At 39.7% G+C, this 17,207-nt stretch overlaps 1 protein-coding gene across 7 annotated transcripts in view; it reads left to right on the plus strand.

Moving 5' to 3' along the window:
* Positions 1-17,207, plus strand: part of LOC311086589 (CASK interacting protein 2) — a 69,339-nt gene that overhangs the window by 11,502 nt on the left and 40,630 nt on the right. The gene's annotated exons all lie outside the window — the stretch shown is intronic.

Genomic DNA, 17,207 nt, shown 5'->3' on the forward strand with positions numbered 1-17,207 from the left:
TATTCTTTACCCAAGTGTGTGTAAACACACACAGATAACACAGCCACTTCAAGGCAGGACAGGGTCACGAGTCGATCTCGTGTATAACCTTCTCTGTTGTCTTTCAGGCCAGAATCAAGGCCCGAGCCATTGTGTGAGTGGCACACAGGCTGAGTAATTGCTCTATAATGTCATCTTTAGTGCGCTAAGGGTCATAAACGCTTTCATACAGTCATTAACGCGCGGCGGGCTTTTGTGGCCCTCATCCTTCAGGCTGGAGAAGACCCGGCCAGCTGACTAGCCTACCCAGCATGCCTCCGCCCCTTCGTTCCCGCCGCTTTGTCTCAGTCCCTCAGGGGCTGCGCCGCAGCCTGTCAGATTACCCACGACCCTTTGTTCCAACTCGCAGCTTTACTAATTCATCACCTTGCGCTTCGCACACGTGCTCACCCAGGCTGCGCAACCCAACAAACATTTAATGCATCCATTGATGATGAACGCATCCGTTGCTCCCCTTGACATCTGCCAGCGCAGGTTTGCTTTCACCCCACTTCAGACTCTCATAAATCATGATGAAGACCCAGATGGTGGACAAACAGATTATAGGGTATTAAATGAGACCCTTCTTATCATATCCTGTTCTTATCATGACCTATTTTAGATCTCCATGTTTGTGTGTACAGTATGTTGATAAAGTTCTCATGGTGAGTCCGGAGCACGTCCGATATACGCTGACTTTGGATTTTGTAGGATGGATTTTTTTTTTCTTCTTGACCTTTTTTCTTTCCAATAAGAGATGGAAGTCGGAGGTTTGGGTGGAATTGTGCAGTAATTTGTTTGTGTGTGTGTTAGTGTGATAATGTTTTGGGTTAAATCCAAGGAGTAATCCTCTATGATTCCAGATTTATGCCAGACGTTTGATCCTCTAAGTCCTGTTGTTTTTAGTTCTGGGATGTTTGTAGGCATAGACATGTTTTTCAAAGGAACAAGATACAACATGATAAAGTGACATATATTAAAAGTTATTTCTTCCATGTAAATCTGAGTTTTTGTCCCAACCAGAGTGAAATTCTACATCTACATCCATCATTTCCTCTGTCAGTCCAGAAAACTGTGTCATAGTGTTGGGTCAGTAGGATTTTTTGTTTAAAAGAAATGAATACGTTTATTCAGCAAGTACACAACAGAAGTGTCATTTACAGTCTTTAAAGATTGAGTGTTGAGTTTCTAAATGCTTCTTGAACTTCTATGGTTTCTTGCTCTCGGCACCCAGTAATTCGCCACACAAAGCACATTGTGGTCGGCACAAAGCATGTTTATCCTCGTTGCTGAGAATGTACTCAGATTAAGTACCATTGTGAAGTATTTAATTAACTGGATTATCCAAATATAGACATTACCTCATGGTTATTTAACATATAAACCAATTTTCTTTTTAAGTTCCTCAGAGTTTTTTAATTACAGAATAAGATTTTGGTCATACCACCCACCACTAACCTCCAGCACCTTGGGTTCAGGGTGCAGAAGTTCCCCATCAGTGTTTTCTCTTGTTTAATACTCAGTTCAGTGAATGTGGTTTTGACCTCAATGAGACGGTGGTGGTGGTTTCTCAGTTTGTATTGACGCCGCTCAACATCAGAATCACAGATGATTTCATTTGATCCTCTGAAAGAGCCACTGTAGTGGTTTTTCATTCATTAGTTAGTGGTTTAACTGCATGTTAATGATGCTCCTTAATATCAAGCAACCCCCATCACAACTAGTGAAAAAAACTAGGGGAAACTAATGAGATTTTCTCCTTTTGGTTGGGTGGTTGGGGGGGCATATTGAAGGGGACGTGTTAAAACCCTTTTTGACAGACTGTGAAATTCTGTCTCTGTTTGGTGGTTGTCTGTCGAGTCTGACACTTGCCTGCTAAATGTTTAATTGGCTCGCTAAAGAGAAACGTCCTGAGAGCATGTCAGGTGCTGTTCAGAAGATGAGAAATATTCCTATACAAGGCTATAAGGCATCTGTTGTCACCTGAATTATCTCTAATAATTTCAACCAAACAGCCATATATATGAATATATGTAATATATAGCCTATGATGTGATGCTAAAGAAACTATGGAAGCCTGTTTCCGCCACAGAATAAAAAATAAAGAAAGTATTTGCTAAATAAAATTATTCATTTTCTAACTGACCCCATACTTTTCAATTGTAGTGTGTATCTTAAATATTTGATATAGACCACATAGATTTATTGACAATACCACTTTTTTTTTTATATATATATTAGTTTGTTTTCTGAGAATATCAGAAAAAACACAAAAAAAGTGACTCTCCTCATGAAATATGTCTGTTAGAGGCCTGAAACACATTCGTATTACATTCTGAGAGTAGTAAACCATCTGAACACTTGATTGGTTGTAATCATCCTGTTTGTGTATGTGCGCGTGCATTTGACCCATGCACTGTTTATTTTCTGTCGCGGTCTTATCTCCTTATCCTGCATTTGTTGTGTCCATCAGACTCGCAGATGCAGTCTTTAGTGTGTCACAGAATAGCTTTGAGATTACGGCAATTATTCTCTGCCTATGAATGCGCATTCAAACGTTATCTTCCTGACACAGAGGACTCGTGCTGAGAAAAGTATACAGTCTTGCCTGAGGCCAGAATAATGCTGAATAAACCACAGAACAGTCCCTCAAATGCCGCTTTGCTGTCATTTAGCTTACATGCACAAGCAGCCTGAAGTATCCCTGCTTAAGCCGGGGTTTTTTGGCTGTATTTAGGGATGGAAAGTTACTATAAGTGCACACAGCTTTTAGTAAAACCCCAGCAGAGCTTCATAACACTGAAGTCAATTAATGCTTAAGCCCCGTCGCATACGACCAGTGGCTACGCCACGTTTCTTTTCCACACAGGAATGCGGGAGCAGAATCTGGTAGTATGTGGAAAATAGGTCAATATTACCTCAGAACACTGTATGCAGTGACTTATGAGCCACAGCTGCCTTGAGCTGGAGCTTAATAGTGTTTCACAGATACTTTTCTGGCACTCTTCCTTCTCCGAGCATGCCAACCATTGTCCAGGCTTCGACATAACACTCCGAACTTTGAATGAGGGGAAAAAAATGCACAAGAATAGGAGAGATGATGTCAGCTAGAGGGAATGTACGCCCCACAGCGCTCTCTGTGTCCTCTAATAGAGTTTGAATGAGTGCGTTCAACAGGTACTGCAAGACTTTCTGTGCGGAGACACAATACTAGTGTACAACACAATACTAGTGTACCGAGTGTGTTTTTGGGTTTGTACTTTGTACTGGTTTAGGCCTGTCATTTATTCAACCGATTCATTAAAAAATGTTGAATCATTTCGGAACGAAATAGAGACATATTAACCGCTCTGTTGTGACTTTATTTGGAAATATTTTTGTTGGCAAAATAGAGCAAAAACAGTCAATATTGGGTCTAAAAAATTATGTTTTTGTTACCCTCTGGTGCTCTTCGCATGGCGGCCAAAAATGACAGAAATCTTCTTTTTTTTTTTTTTTTTTAAATGAAAGGAATGTACTGTATTTTAGTTTGATAGTGTTTTTTATTTAATATTTTGTATTTTTAGGGGATTTTATGGTACTACATTATATTTACGCAGTAGTTACAATCCATTTATTCACGTTTTGAGCATAGACCTGAAAATAAAATGCTTTGGAGCACTGACTTGATTTCTTAGAAAAGTTTTATCTCTTTTTAAAGACGACACTTGGCAAATTATTTGTTTGTTTTTTTAGTTACAGAATTGTACGTTTATTGCTATGAAAAATGCACAAAAATACTATTTACATTTTTTTATATGAAATATATATTTTCACAAACATGTTATACTCTAAAACTACAAGAAAATCAAAGCCATAAATCTAAACAAAGTGTGTTCTTCCAAATTTGAGCTTTTAGTCAGATTTTGTTTGGACGCAGTACCAAACATTTCCACTAGATGAAATTAGTCTACCATTAATTTCCAATGGGTCATGTTTGACCACGAGGAGCACAAGTGTGACTATTTTTTCCAAGACCATTTAACCTTTTCGAATCATGTCTATGATTTTTTTGTGTTCACATAGCAAGTGCCAAAACCAGACAAAGTAAAAAAATGTGTTAATAACCAAACTTCAGATGACCCAGTCTGTTGTGATTGGTCTACTCTGCTCTGATTGGTCAGATGGCCCAGTCTGTTGTGATTGGTCTACTCTGATCTGATTGGTCAGATGGCTCAGTTTGTTGCTCTGATATGTCAGATGTCTCAGTCTGTTGTGATTGGTCGTCTCTGCTCTGATTGGTCGTCTCTGCTCTGATTGGTCAGATGGTTCAGTTTGTTGTGATTGGTCTACAGCTTACAGCGCATGTTAGAAATTAAACGCTTATTACCATATCTGAATTTTAGCTCAGGAGGCTTCCGCAATTCTCAGCTATTGTACACACTGTAAAAGCAGGAACAATGGCGTTGATTTTACCATATCAATTGAGGTGCATCTCAAGAATCTTTTTCTTTTGGGAGACAATAACTTTATTTAACGTGCACTTTGATCTTTAAATCTTTGCAGGCCTTTTACTTTCACAAACAGCTAGGCTTTACATTCATTTGTCACAGTGAATTTGCAGCAAGGAAGAGTTTGAGGCAGGGTATAAATGCAGCAGTAAAACTTTAATAAACAATAAAGCAAAATAACAAACACCCAGGAGATTATCCACATGCAGGAGCAGAACAACCACTTAACAGAGACAAGAACTGACAAAAACAAAAAACAAACTGAAAATGAGGGCTATATATAGCAACCAATGAGCACATATTAGCACACGCATCCAAAGAAAAACAGGAACACAGGAAAACTAAACAGAACATAATCCTTACAATTTACTAAAGATAGATATATTTTAATTTAACAAAAATGTGTGTACAGCCCTTTGAAAAAGATCTGTATGTTTAGTCTGCTTTCCTGGAAGAGAAAATCTATATCTTTGCCAAGGTTTTTTTTACTTCAAGAACTACTAGTTTATAGATGACCTAATAGATGTGGACTAAAATCCACAAAATACCAATTTAGTTTTTATGAGCTCTCTAATGTGTTTTAACGGGAGAAATGGAAATGCTCCAGCTCTTTTCATATGGAGATGAACGGACGTGAGCCAAAGCACGGATATGTCAGGAGAAGCGCTCTGCTGTTAATCTGTCACCTTATCTCCTGTAGCGCCTGCGTATCTCAGACGGATACGGTCAATCACATGCCAGCAGCACGTGATCTCTGTGCAATAGAGCGGATTCTGGGTAAACCAATGAAAGTTTGGGATAGGGGGAAAAAAGCCATTCTGAACAAAGCGTGGGGTGTGAATTTCCTTTTCATCATGAGAACAAAATGCATTCCTATTTGTGTGTGTGTGTGTGTGTGTGTGTGTGGTGTTAAATAACAGTTTTAGCTGCTGTATGCTTTCTAAAGAAAAACACTTTTTTGGCCAAGAAATTGGTACTAAAATATTTTATATTTTTGTTTTAAAAAGTGAATCTTGTGAAAACGGATCAGATCACTTTTCGGTCCAAAATCAAAAGAAAGAAGAGAAAAAACTTCTTGTTCCTTTAATGCTTCTTATTACTTTAATACAAAGTTTTTTTTTGTTTTTTTAATCAGCAAAAATTAAAGGAAGTACAACGTATACTATCAGAATGTACAGTATAAATATCTTTATAATCAGATTTAATCTCTTTTTTGTGTTACAGTAATGGGAAATTAGTAATTTCGCTTTGCTGAAAATGTGCTTATTTGTCATGAATATGTCCAAAAATATACTTTTCTGTTACTTTTTGATATTTCTAGAAACTAAAAATACATTTGACAGCTGTATGCTACACAATTTACGAACAGTGAAGCTTATGTAAAAGGGAGTGTGACGTAATGGCAGATTTGCTTATTTGTATGGACAGATTACACCCATTATTACACCCTTGATGAAGACACTTAAAGGGATAGTTGACCCAAAAATTTAAATTTGTCATAATTTACTCACCCTCATGTTTTTCCAAACCTGTATGGGTTTCTTTCGTCTGTTGAGCACAAAAGAAGATATTTTGAAGAATGTTGGTAATCAAACAGTTGAGGGTAGCCATTGACTTCCATAGTAGAAAAAAAATAAATACAATGGAAGTCAATGGCTACCGTCAACTGTTTGATTACCAACATTCTTCAAAAAATCTCATACAGATTTGGAACAACATGAGGGTGAGTAAGTGGTGACAACATTTTCATTTTTTGGTGAACTATCCCTTTAACCTCATGGAAGACTGAACCAGCAATAAGCAAACTGTTAGTCAAGTTGGATAAAAGTCTTAGCTAAATGACTACTAGCAGAACATGCTTTGTAAACCACCTCTGCATCAACACATCAGCATACCACATACTCAGCCGTTTTGATTGGTCTCTTCCTCCATCATCCTCATCATTATGTCATCACCTGTGCTAAAGTGACACTTTGAATGTTCTGCTGAGTCAACAAACCGTGAGAGAAGCCACACAGAAACAGGCCTGCCATGGTGTTGCAGCTGCTCAGCACTGGAGCTCTGACTCTCTTCTATTTGCCTTGTCCACGTGTATCACACACACCCACATTCAGAGCGCTGATCATTTGCATGCTACGCAGCCTCTGATATGAGGCTTTGCATTCTACCTTATTACCACTAAAATATGGTTTCAAAACCTAAAGTGGTGGCTGTAAGTGAGGACTGCCTCAAAATGGTAAGCTGTGTAATTTGGCCCAACATTTGAGGGATTGGATCACACTTCTCTTTCAGAAATACCACAATTCTTGACAGCACACAGAATGTAAAACCATTTGTAGCTCCAGCTAATTGAAGATACGTTATTTCGCTCAATTCTTTGTAGTCATAAATCTGATCTTAGATTGTTTTCTCTAGACAAATACAATAAATGTTTCAGATTCAAGATCAATGACTTAATGTGGAGCGCTGCATGAATATGAGGGTTATTTCCAGGTTATTCTCACATGCCTCCAATGCAGTTGTCCAGATCCTCTAGTTGTAGTGGGAAAACCCATGACTGAAACAGATGTTTCCCTCTTGTTGAATAATCTCCACCTCTTCTGTTGTTGCTTTTGAGACATAATAGGAAGCAGCAGGAGGAAATTACTATTGTTTTAATCCTAGTTGAAATGCATTCCCCTTGTGGCCACTGGCACAACCTTGCACCTGTGATCTGGATGGTGGTTTGGGCCATTACAAATATTAATGAAAAGCATAGCTTTTCCGCCAGTCTAAAATTCTTTATTCAGAGAAGCAGCTGTAACTCTTTCACGTAATTTAGTATGACAGCATCTTATTTTTCTTTGTCTTGACAGGCTGCACTTTACATTTATGGTTTGTTTTATTACTAGCTTCATAACCTGTTTGCACTTTACTCATCAAATTGTAGTTTTGGAGCTCTTGCACACTTATAATTAAGGCGGCCTCTTGTCATAAAGCAGTTGAGAAGTTTTTTTCTCTCTTTTGGAATAGCGATAAAATTTCCTTGAGTCTGCTATTTCTTCATCAGATGTTATGGGTCTACTCTTGAGACGTGCAGAAACACCTCATCAGCAGCCCAAAACTTTTTTTTCCAATTTTTCCGTTCTGATTTTTTGGGGAAATCTGCTTAATGGATTTAGCCATGGCACATTGTGTTAAATGAAGTGACAGTAAATTACAATGACAAAGCACCCTGAAGTCATTCATTTTTTTAATGAGATTTCTTAAAATGATGTATCTTTCTGATACCTGGATCGAGTATCTTCACAGGAGATCAATCCAAATTAAATACTGTCAGTTGGCCGATTCAATCAAGGTCCAAATATGACAGAAAAACACCATAAAGCAACTTGCACTTTGACGCTTCAAAAAGTTCATAAAGAGAACGTAAAACTAATCCATATGAATCAAGCGCTTCAAGCAGGTTCGGTTGAGATTGTGTTTATGTTCGCTGACCAATGTTTATATGTGAATAATAGACTAAATTAAATCTGTTTATCATATAAAGCGAAGAAGCATTGGTTTTGTTGAAGCTCAAACGTGCTGCGTAACACGAGGATGAACCTCATTGGTTCTTGTTGAAGTTCAAACGTGATGCATAACACGAGGATGAACCTCATTGGTTCTTGTTGAAGCTCAAACGTGATGCGTAACACGAGGATGAACCTCATTGGTTCTTGTTGAAGTTCAAACGTGATGCATAACACGAGGATGAACCTCATTGGTTCTTGTTGAAGCTCAAACGTGATGCGTAACACGAGGATGAACCTCATTGGTTCTTGTTGAAGTTCAAACGTGATGCATAACACGAGGATGAACCTCATTGGTTCTTGTTGAAGCTCAAACGTGATGCGTAACACGAGGATGAACCTCATTGGTTCTCGCACATCAAGAGAACAGCCAATCACAACAGCTTCCGTTTCCCACAACTGATGTGTGACTTGATGAATGTTTTTATATGTGAATAAAAGTCTAAATTAAATCTGTTCATCATATAAAGTGATGGTGTCTCTTCAGAAAATTTGGACTAAAACGCTCAATTCATGTGGATTAGTTTTACGATCTCTTTATGAACTTTTTGAACCGTCAAAATGGTAGTTACGTAGACTGTCCCTCAATAGAGGGACAGAATTGTCTCAGATTTCTCAGAAGTTAAAAAAGATCTTCAATTGTGTTCTGAATATGAACAAAAGTCTTGCAGGTTTGGAACAACATGATGGTGAGTAATTAATGACAGAATTTTAACTTTTGGGTGAACTATCCCTTAATATCCTATCCTAACCCTAACCCTTATAATACAAAGTATAATTTTAATACAACATATTTTTTTCCAAAATTAATTTTAAATAGTATTTTCGTGAAGTGACCGTGGAGGCTGCAACGTGTGTGACATAGCCGTGCGCACTTACTGGACCGTCCCAATCTAGCATTTAATGCTGAGGAGGACTCTGGACTATGAAGGACACAGCCTCACTAGGATGCAGCCTTCTATTTGAGAAGCACCTTTATTTAACACACCAGATTCAGATCATCAGCTTGTTTGGAGAGAGCACCATGAACTGCACTGTGAATGTGTCAGATAAGAGAGACACTGATGTGCAGTGGTTCCCCAAGACCAGGACTGGAAACCACTGCTCTACTAGACTTAAAGAAGCAATATGTGAACAATATGTGAAAAGCAGGGAATGTGAATGACACGCATTCCAGTTTTAAAATTGGCGTTCAGCATGTACATATTCGCAGAGGACCTGCTCATCAGTGATTTTACAGTTGTTTAAGTTGTCTCTCTGCTCTCCCCAGTGGCCGGCCCCACAGCTGCCGGGCCCCATCATTTGGCACGGAGATGAAAGCGCGTCTCACACTCTGCTCTGTCCTCTGTGACACGGCCTGACCGCAGTGCAGTCACAGACGTGCCCATTAACTGCACCGCTAGCCCTGTGACAGCACGACTCCGCTGACACAACAGACTCCCCGAGACTGAGACCGAGCTGAGAAATCTGTCATGCACGCAGTCTGCAAACCCACGGACTTCTATTACTGATTTATTAGTATGAGATTGCTTCCTCTGTCTCTAGAGATCGTTTTGTTTTATCTGACTTTAAAGGAAAACCAGGATTGGTTTCTTCAGGACATAAAATCATGGAATGTGTTTGGTTTGGATATGCATAGCCTTCCAGAGGCCACAGATCCAGGCCTTGGCAGCGGCAGACTGCCACAGTCTCTCTATAGAATGGCAGCGCTCTTTGAAACGTTTTGTGATTTGATGCCATTTCAAAAATGCAGTCTTGTGTTTAAAGTTGAAGGCGTGGCAAAAACCGAAAGTGAATTCTATTACTTTCCTCGTGCATTTAGGACTAGCTCTCACGAATGGCTTTTGGTGAATTGGATGCTGCAGCTGTACATTTTATCTAATATTCTGAAAGGACCAAATTGAATCTTTGCAAATTACTCTGGCATTTTTCGTTAAAGTGGTTTGTAACAATGTAAGAGACTTCATTGAGACGAGGATTGGGCCGAACTTTGAGTGTGCTGAAGGAACACAGTCGTCTTTCACTTTTCCAGTTTAAGAGAATGATCAAACTTTGAACTTTTACATTTTGATTTGTTTGTTTTTGCATTGGTTTGTCACCATGGAATGAGTTTGAACACTCTCCCACAAAAGCAGTTGGAACTTTTTGTTTCCCAAGCTTAAGACTGTGGTGTTAAAACTAATCTTGTGCTCAACCTTTGCCCTCTGACTCCTGAGATTAACTCCAACTTACATTTACTGACCCTTTTAGGGGACGTCGCAGCCCTGTTCTGAACTCCTCTTCTGCTGTGGATGAAATGACCCTAATCCTTCAAAACTTACAATATGAAAGACAAGATGAAAGTTTTCTCTTTTCCTCAATAATCTAGTCAATGGATTTTCTTTCCACATTCAGAGCCCTGTTTTATTTCTTGACATTTAACCTTTTGAGACTCTTGGGGCCGATTGCACCAGCTGTGCATAAGGTACTATTTGGCTCAGCTGTGGCGGAAATGGGCTCACCAATATATTAATAAAATTGTATTTAAATTACTAATTATATTATTTCATGACTATTTATGCATCGTATTTCAATGGAAATGTAATTTTACCAATTAAAGCTTTTCTCAATTTTTGTTCATAAATTTGATGGCTGCTTATTGTATAGATAAAGATAAAAGTCATTATGTGACTACAAATTACTTAAAACCCACTAGCTAAGTTCTACCTTCAGAAAACAAATGGTGGAACCAAATTAAGAACAGATCTGAGTTTGTTACAAACTAACTAATAGTTAGTAGTAGTCCTAGCATGAACTGTCTTTCCAGTTTAAAGAAGGCAGCTTTTCTCCAACTTTTTTTCAGAGAACTCTGATGCATGTGTTTAAAGGGAGAGCTCTGCGGGGTGTTTGAGTTGGCTGCATGCGTGACCACATGTGCCTCTGGGCCCATCTGCAACGATTATTTATTTACACGCTGTGATGCTTAACCCCGAGCAGGCAAGGGCATCCCAAACCTCAGCAATAGCAGGACAGGACGAACTCTGCACGTTCCCTGCTTCTCTTTAAACTTGACGCTAATCCATCCTCCGTACCTCCCTCAGTCATACTCTTGAGCGCTCTTGATTCTTCCCAGACGTCATTGTTGACATTCTCAAGGCTCCAGAGTCAAGAAAAATGAGCCGCTGCCTCCTAAAATTACTTTTTTGTAGTTGGCAAATTACAGAATAACACTAAATAGATGGTGGTTAAGAGGTAGTGTCGTCTAGGGGTGACACGAAAACACTAGGCTTAGGGTTATGTTAGTGCTGTACAAAACACTGGAAGTAACTAACAAACAGCTTCTTACCAGATGAAATATGTCAAAATAAAGTGTAGACACAAAGTTTTCCTGACTGTCATCATTGACACTCATTGCATTTGCAGCCATTTTGGTTGCAAGTAGTTTAGTATGGGGTTTTCTTTCTTGCATGCAAAGTTTAAGGCCTAAAATACTGGAAAGATATAACACAGATAAAGACCGGCTTTATCTCTCACGGATGACCTGACTCTCTGTTATAAGTGCTTCATCAGGGTTCTTGAGAACAGGGTGACGTGAGTCTGTGTGGAGAAAGTGTGTCAAAGGTCTGCCATCCCTCTTAAATGAGAATCATTAGCCGTGTCTCCACTGTCGGGTCAGTGCGAGCCAGGGCTTTAAACAGGCCGTGCCGGGCTAAAAGCAAACCCATCATTTTACCAACAAATGGAAGTTTTATCAGAAAACTAATCAGAAAGAGATTGCAAAACGAACATAATAAATGCTGGCATTTTTGTTGTTTACTGAAACCCAAGCATCGATGTTTAACCACAGGTTATGATAAAAAGTGATATATTGATCATAGTGAATTAATTTGTGTCAAAATTACACATTAGTCACACAGAAATAAAGCGGTTTACCGTTATTTCACAAAAGAAAGAGGACACACTTACTTATTCAGTCGTGTCTGTTTCTGTTTATTTGTTAAAGGACATATTTACATCACATTTAGAAAGAATGATAATTTCTACAAATATGCCACCAAAAATACAACCTGAGGAGCTTTAGCACTCTCTCCCCATACAGTTATATTTTCAGTCAGAGAAACAGAGGAAGCTCCCGAAAAAAAAAAAAGTTGCTTTTATTTTATGATAGGCTATGCAGAGCTAAATATGGATATCAGACAGTCTGGTAAGAGTCCTTTGCATCGCGTAACGTATAAATATTTTTTTGCCCTTACGCGGTGATCAGAATCTACATTGGATCACAAAACAGAAGGTATTCAAACATGAAAGTGAGTTTTGAGCTAAAATGATTTTAAAAGTCTTTAATGCTGATGTTAGCTGGTATATGAAATCATCCGGCGCTGCCGTCTCCTGACTCAGGGAAACTCCGCCTCTGTTCGTAGCCACTCCTCAAGCCCGAGTTGGCCCGCTTTGGACCAACGTATTCGCTGGGCCAAAAAACCCTGACCATTGGCTCAGAGGAAGCCCCGGCGAGGCCCGATCAAGCCCCGGAAGTGACAGTGGAAACGCGACTGGCCCTGGCACGCACTAGCATGCGACAGTGGAAACGCGGCTACTATGAGCTGTGGCAGTTGTTCACCTTTATCTCCGTTCACAGGCAATGTTTTGCCGGTAATGCTGCAGTGATCATCTCAGGGGAACTGCTGGGGATAGTGTAGAACAAATTACTTGGCTCAGTTTCCTCTAGCTTTGTGTTTCATTTAACCCCATTTTTTTCTTAGCTGCATATGAAATGTAGAGTATGTAGTTTAAGTGACAGCCTGACACATCTCATAGTGCTCAGGGCTGGGTGATAGTTAAGATTTTGCAATCAGAGGAATCTTCATTTTGAAATAAAAGCCATTGTTGCCAAGTAAATTGTAAATGTTAAAAAGTTCATTGCAGTAAAATACACAGTAAGAAATAATAATGTCTTGTTTTCTTCCATGATCAATGTAAGTGATGGCACAAACGAAACGTTAAAACGATTAATTGAAATGTATGGTGATGGACATTGAAATATAGCTGATTTCCAGAATCGGATTGAACTTCCCAAGTCTGTATATTTGATGTTAAGGTTTAATCCAGAGAGAGGCCACCATGGCCATTTTGTGACACAAGGAACTGCCATGGAATAAGTTCAAGCCGTAGACGATAAGTGTCGTGCCACATGTGCTAACCACTAGAAGCAAGAACAACTAAAATGTTTCTTGAGTGAGCTCACCAGGGGATCTTCTCACCCTCTGTATAGAGACCTGGAAGTGTTTTACTGGGGAAGACTGAACGTAAACAATAGTCTAACTGATCCTAGTTTTTGGAACAATGGTCTAGGGAAGGAAGTGCAATAAGGGGCCTATCCCAAGTCCTTGAAAGCCTGGCTGCTTTCGATGGGGCCTGTGTCAACAGACCCCCCACCTAATCTCACCAAGGGTCACACTTGCTTTTGCACCCTCTGTCCCTGCTCTAACAATCCCTCCGTCTGTGCGGACACCCCCTCTTCCCTCCCCACCTCTGGCTTGGGATAGCACAAACCGGAAAAGTGGCTCACAAAGGGAAGTGTATTCTTCCATGAAGAAAACAACGTGTAAACAAAGAAGACCACCAAAGACATGGTAGGTGAACTGAAATGGGTTTGTCTTTGCCCGCTGGTGCAGAAGTGCACTGCGCCTCCCTGTCTCTCGTTGTGCACGGTATCTATGTGCGCTTCACAAGAGCTAGAAAGATGACCAGAACAATGTAGATGGGCTGGAATTTGGTGTCATTACGTAACTTGAGACTGGTTAAGAGAAAGAGCTTGACGGTGAGAGGGATGATGCATTTGCCCTGATCAGTGTCTAAGATTTCTGTCTGTAGATGTGGAAAAGATCCCAGATGTTCACTAAAGTGCTGGAGGAAGTCTTGATGACAGGATTTGGATGTTAACTTAAGTAAATTCTAGGGCTACTTTAGGAAGCCTAATTCCTTCTTCCTATGATCTCATGCTTCCGGTGACATAATCCAGCAAGTGCTAAGAAAATATGTATACTATATGGCCAAACGTGTATACTATATGGCCAAACTTATTTTGTAGTGTACTTGGTTTTTGCAATTCGTTTTCCGCAGGGCTCTGAAACAACCTAGTTTTGTGAGCAAGATGATATGGTACAAAAATACAGAGGGGTAGCTGTCGCCAGCCTCATTTACTCAGCCGATAAGAGGACCAGTAGAAGTGCATTTCTCCTTCTCCAAACATGTAATCTCCCAGCACTGCAAGCGTTCCATTGTCAGGTCAAGAGGACTCGAATGGAGCTGTGAACTTCCTGGAATCTGCCACCTCTGACTTTCTGTTGAAATTCTTCAGGCCTCAAACATTCGAAACAGCCACAGATGCTAGGCAGTCCACCCCTTCCTTATGACTGCTTTCTTTCTGTTTAATCAAGAAGTAGCCATTACTGAAGAGGAAGGTTGCCAGTCATTAAGCCATTGTTCAGTGGTCATGACTGCTCAGGGCGGGTTGGTGTGCAGGAAGGAGCCGGTGTATGGAAATCAAACATCAAACATTTAGCTGAAGGATCAAAGCCACAATTGATGGCGGTTTGTTAGATACAGTAGTAGCTGTGAGTGCAACCTAGGAAAAGTAAGAATCTCCAAAAGCTTCTCCAAAACTGTTTTTTCAATTCATTTTTTGAGACAGTCCATCTACTGCACCTGCATGTTCTGGAATAAAACGCACAGTGACACCTTTACCAAATAGGTCAGGGGCGTCCAGTCCTGTTCCTGCTGGTTCAATTTCCTGCAGAATTTAGCTCCAACATATCTGCCTGAAAATTTCTACTGATCCTGAAGACCTTTCTTACAGCCACCATAGTGTTGTGTTGAAATTTTGGCCACACATTGTACTAAGTAACGCTCCATGACAAAAAGGCGATCATTATGTTATAAGGTATGCAAGGTATGCAAAACTAGTGAACAGCTTGCAGCAATACTGCCATGCGTAGATGCAAATTTTATCATTAATAGTGATTTACATCCGTAAGTTTCAATAGAAGTACACGTGCAGCGAAGCCTGACCACTTTTTCAAATGCACTCAAACTAACCAAATGAACCAAAATCCGACATAAAATAGACTCTTGGGTTTCCAGCTTGTATCATTAACTGCTGTGCCAGCGCAACTCATCAGTCACAAAGTTCTCATTCGTAGACCTGTCCACACTCAGTCTAGAATTTAAACCATAAATTCTAGACCATAGCCGTTTTGGTTTGACTACCTGTGCAACAAAGCCTGTGATATTTTAATATGGCTGCACAATCTATCTGTGTGACTCCAGCTAGAGTAAAATCATAAGCCATGCTTTTCCTTTGGGTGTGTATGTTTACAGCTTGGCTCCAACACATTGTCAGTTATAGTAGTGAAAGGCGTTGGCTGTTCTTTTGTAGATGAACATATAATTGTGTACTTTTGATATAAGCAGTGGTTGTCTAAATTTAGTGCTTTCTTTTTTTACAAAATACTTCACAAAAACAAGCAGAAACCTGAAGTCTGCATTGCAGTTCAAGAGCTAAATTCTCAATTGTGCAGAGTTGAGCTAAAATGGCCAAATGCATTCTTGTGGCGGAAAACCCTTTCTGCTTTATGCCTGCCACTTTTAGCATAAAATATAAGTAGTTATTCTAAGCCTGAACAGTGTGGTAACCAAAGAGGAGGTGCTTTTTCTTGCTCATAAACGACATTAAAAATAACCTGAACAAATGTTTAGCAGATGAACGTTTTAGAAGGTGTGTTTTTTTTTAGCACGACCAGTGTAGTCCGGTTCACATACAAATTACTCTTTTTAGCAGGTTCTTTTTAATGAATTGGTCAAGACTAAACTCAGGCAGACACACATCAGCTCCCTCAAAAGTACTAAAAGAATCATTAATGGAATTGTGAAGTGAAATAACCTAAGCAAATTAACGATTCTGGTTTAGATTGTTTTCCATTCCTTAAGGAAGAGCTCTTCACTTCAAAGCTTCTCATTATGTATGGAAGGTAACTAGGTTTCATTCAGACCATGTCGATTAACCGCTCCTGTGGATTGAGGTTATAGAGCTTGACTTCAAAGGTGTTTTGTGCGTTTTGGTCACTCATGGCTGTGACAGCTTCATAATAAGGAAGGGGCGATGGATCATCACTGTGACACCACATCGTGGGTGTATCCAGTGTCTGTGTTCTAGGTCCAATTCTATCCCAATGCCCTCTTGTCTTGAACTTTGACCTCACCGAACTGGAAATACAAACAGTCGATTCACCTTTAGGCGGACACTGTGGTTCCTGTGACGTTCCTGTGGTCTGGTTAAATTGTTCTGTCATTACTCTGGAAGGATTTGTAAGTACAAAATGAAAGCTGGTGTAAAACAGAACATGTAGATTGAATAATGAAACAAAATATAATATAGGAGCATGGAAAAGAATTCAGGCCACATTTCCAAGTGTAAATTAAGGCTGGGCGATGTGGCTAAAAATTATATCTCCATATCTTTGTACCTTCTGACAATAATTAACATCTCTGAAAATGATTTCAGTGTATCAACAAACTAGCCATGCATTTCACTTTCAGAAGAAGTTTTTCGAAGCTAAATAGTAAAAAAACAGACATAATTTTACAAACCTTCTATGAACATTTTGAGGGATGTGTTGAATCAGGGTTTTGGCATATTGGCTTATGGTCTTCAGACACTGTCCATGTGCTACAGTGAAGAATTGTCTCCCTTAAGGGCAACCATTGCTGAAGATCAAAGACTCCAAGATCACTATTGAGTGGTCTCTCATTTTCCATTCTCCTGCCAGTTTAACGCCCCCTGAGCTGGCCAGTGAGGTCAGGCAGAGGTCAGAGGTTAATGAAGTGCGTTTTATTGTTCACAGGAAGAGACAGTGTTATTTAGTGCTGTATCTCCTAGTAAGCTAACAGGAAACCCCAGAGGTCCTCAGACCATCTCATCAGTCTGGATCCCAGACGTCCTCCGGGGCTCTAATGGGAAAGACCCATTTAGTATGAATTTATGAACCTTAAAAGGTTAAAAGTTAAAGGTGCAGTCATTTCTGCACCGCTAATGGCACCAAAATATACCTGTCTAATAACCACCTACAAACCTTCAGGAACACTAACAACTGCCTTGCAGAAATCTAGCGTC

The sequence above is a fragment of the Abramis brama genome (assembly GCF_963993115.1).
Source record: "Abramis brama genome assembly, chromosome: 1".
NCBI lineage: Eukaryota > Metazoa > Chordata > Actinopteri > Cypriniformes > Leuciscidae > Abramis > Abramis brama.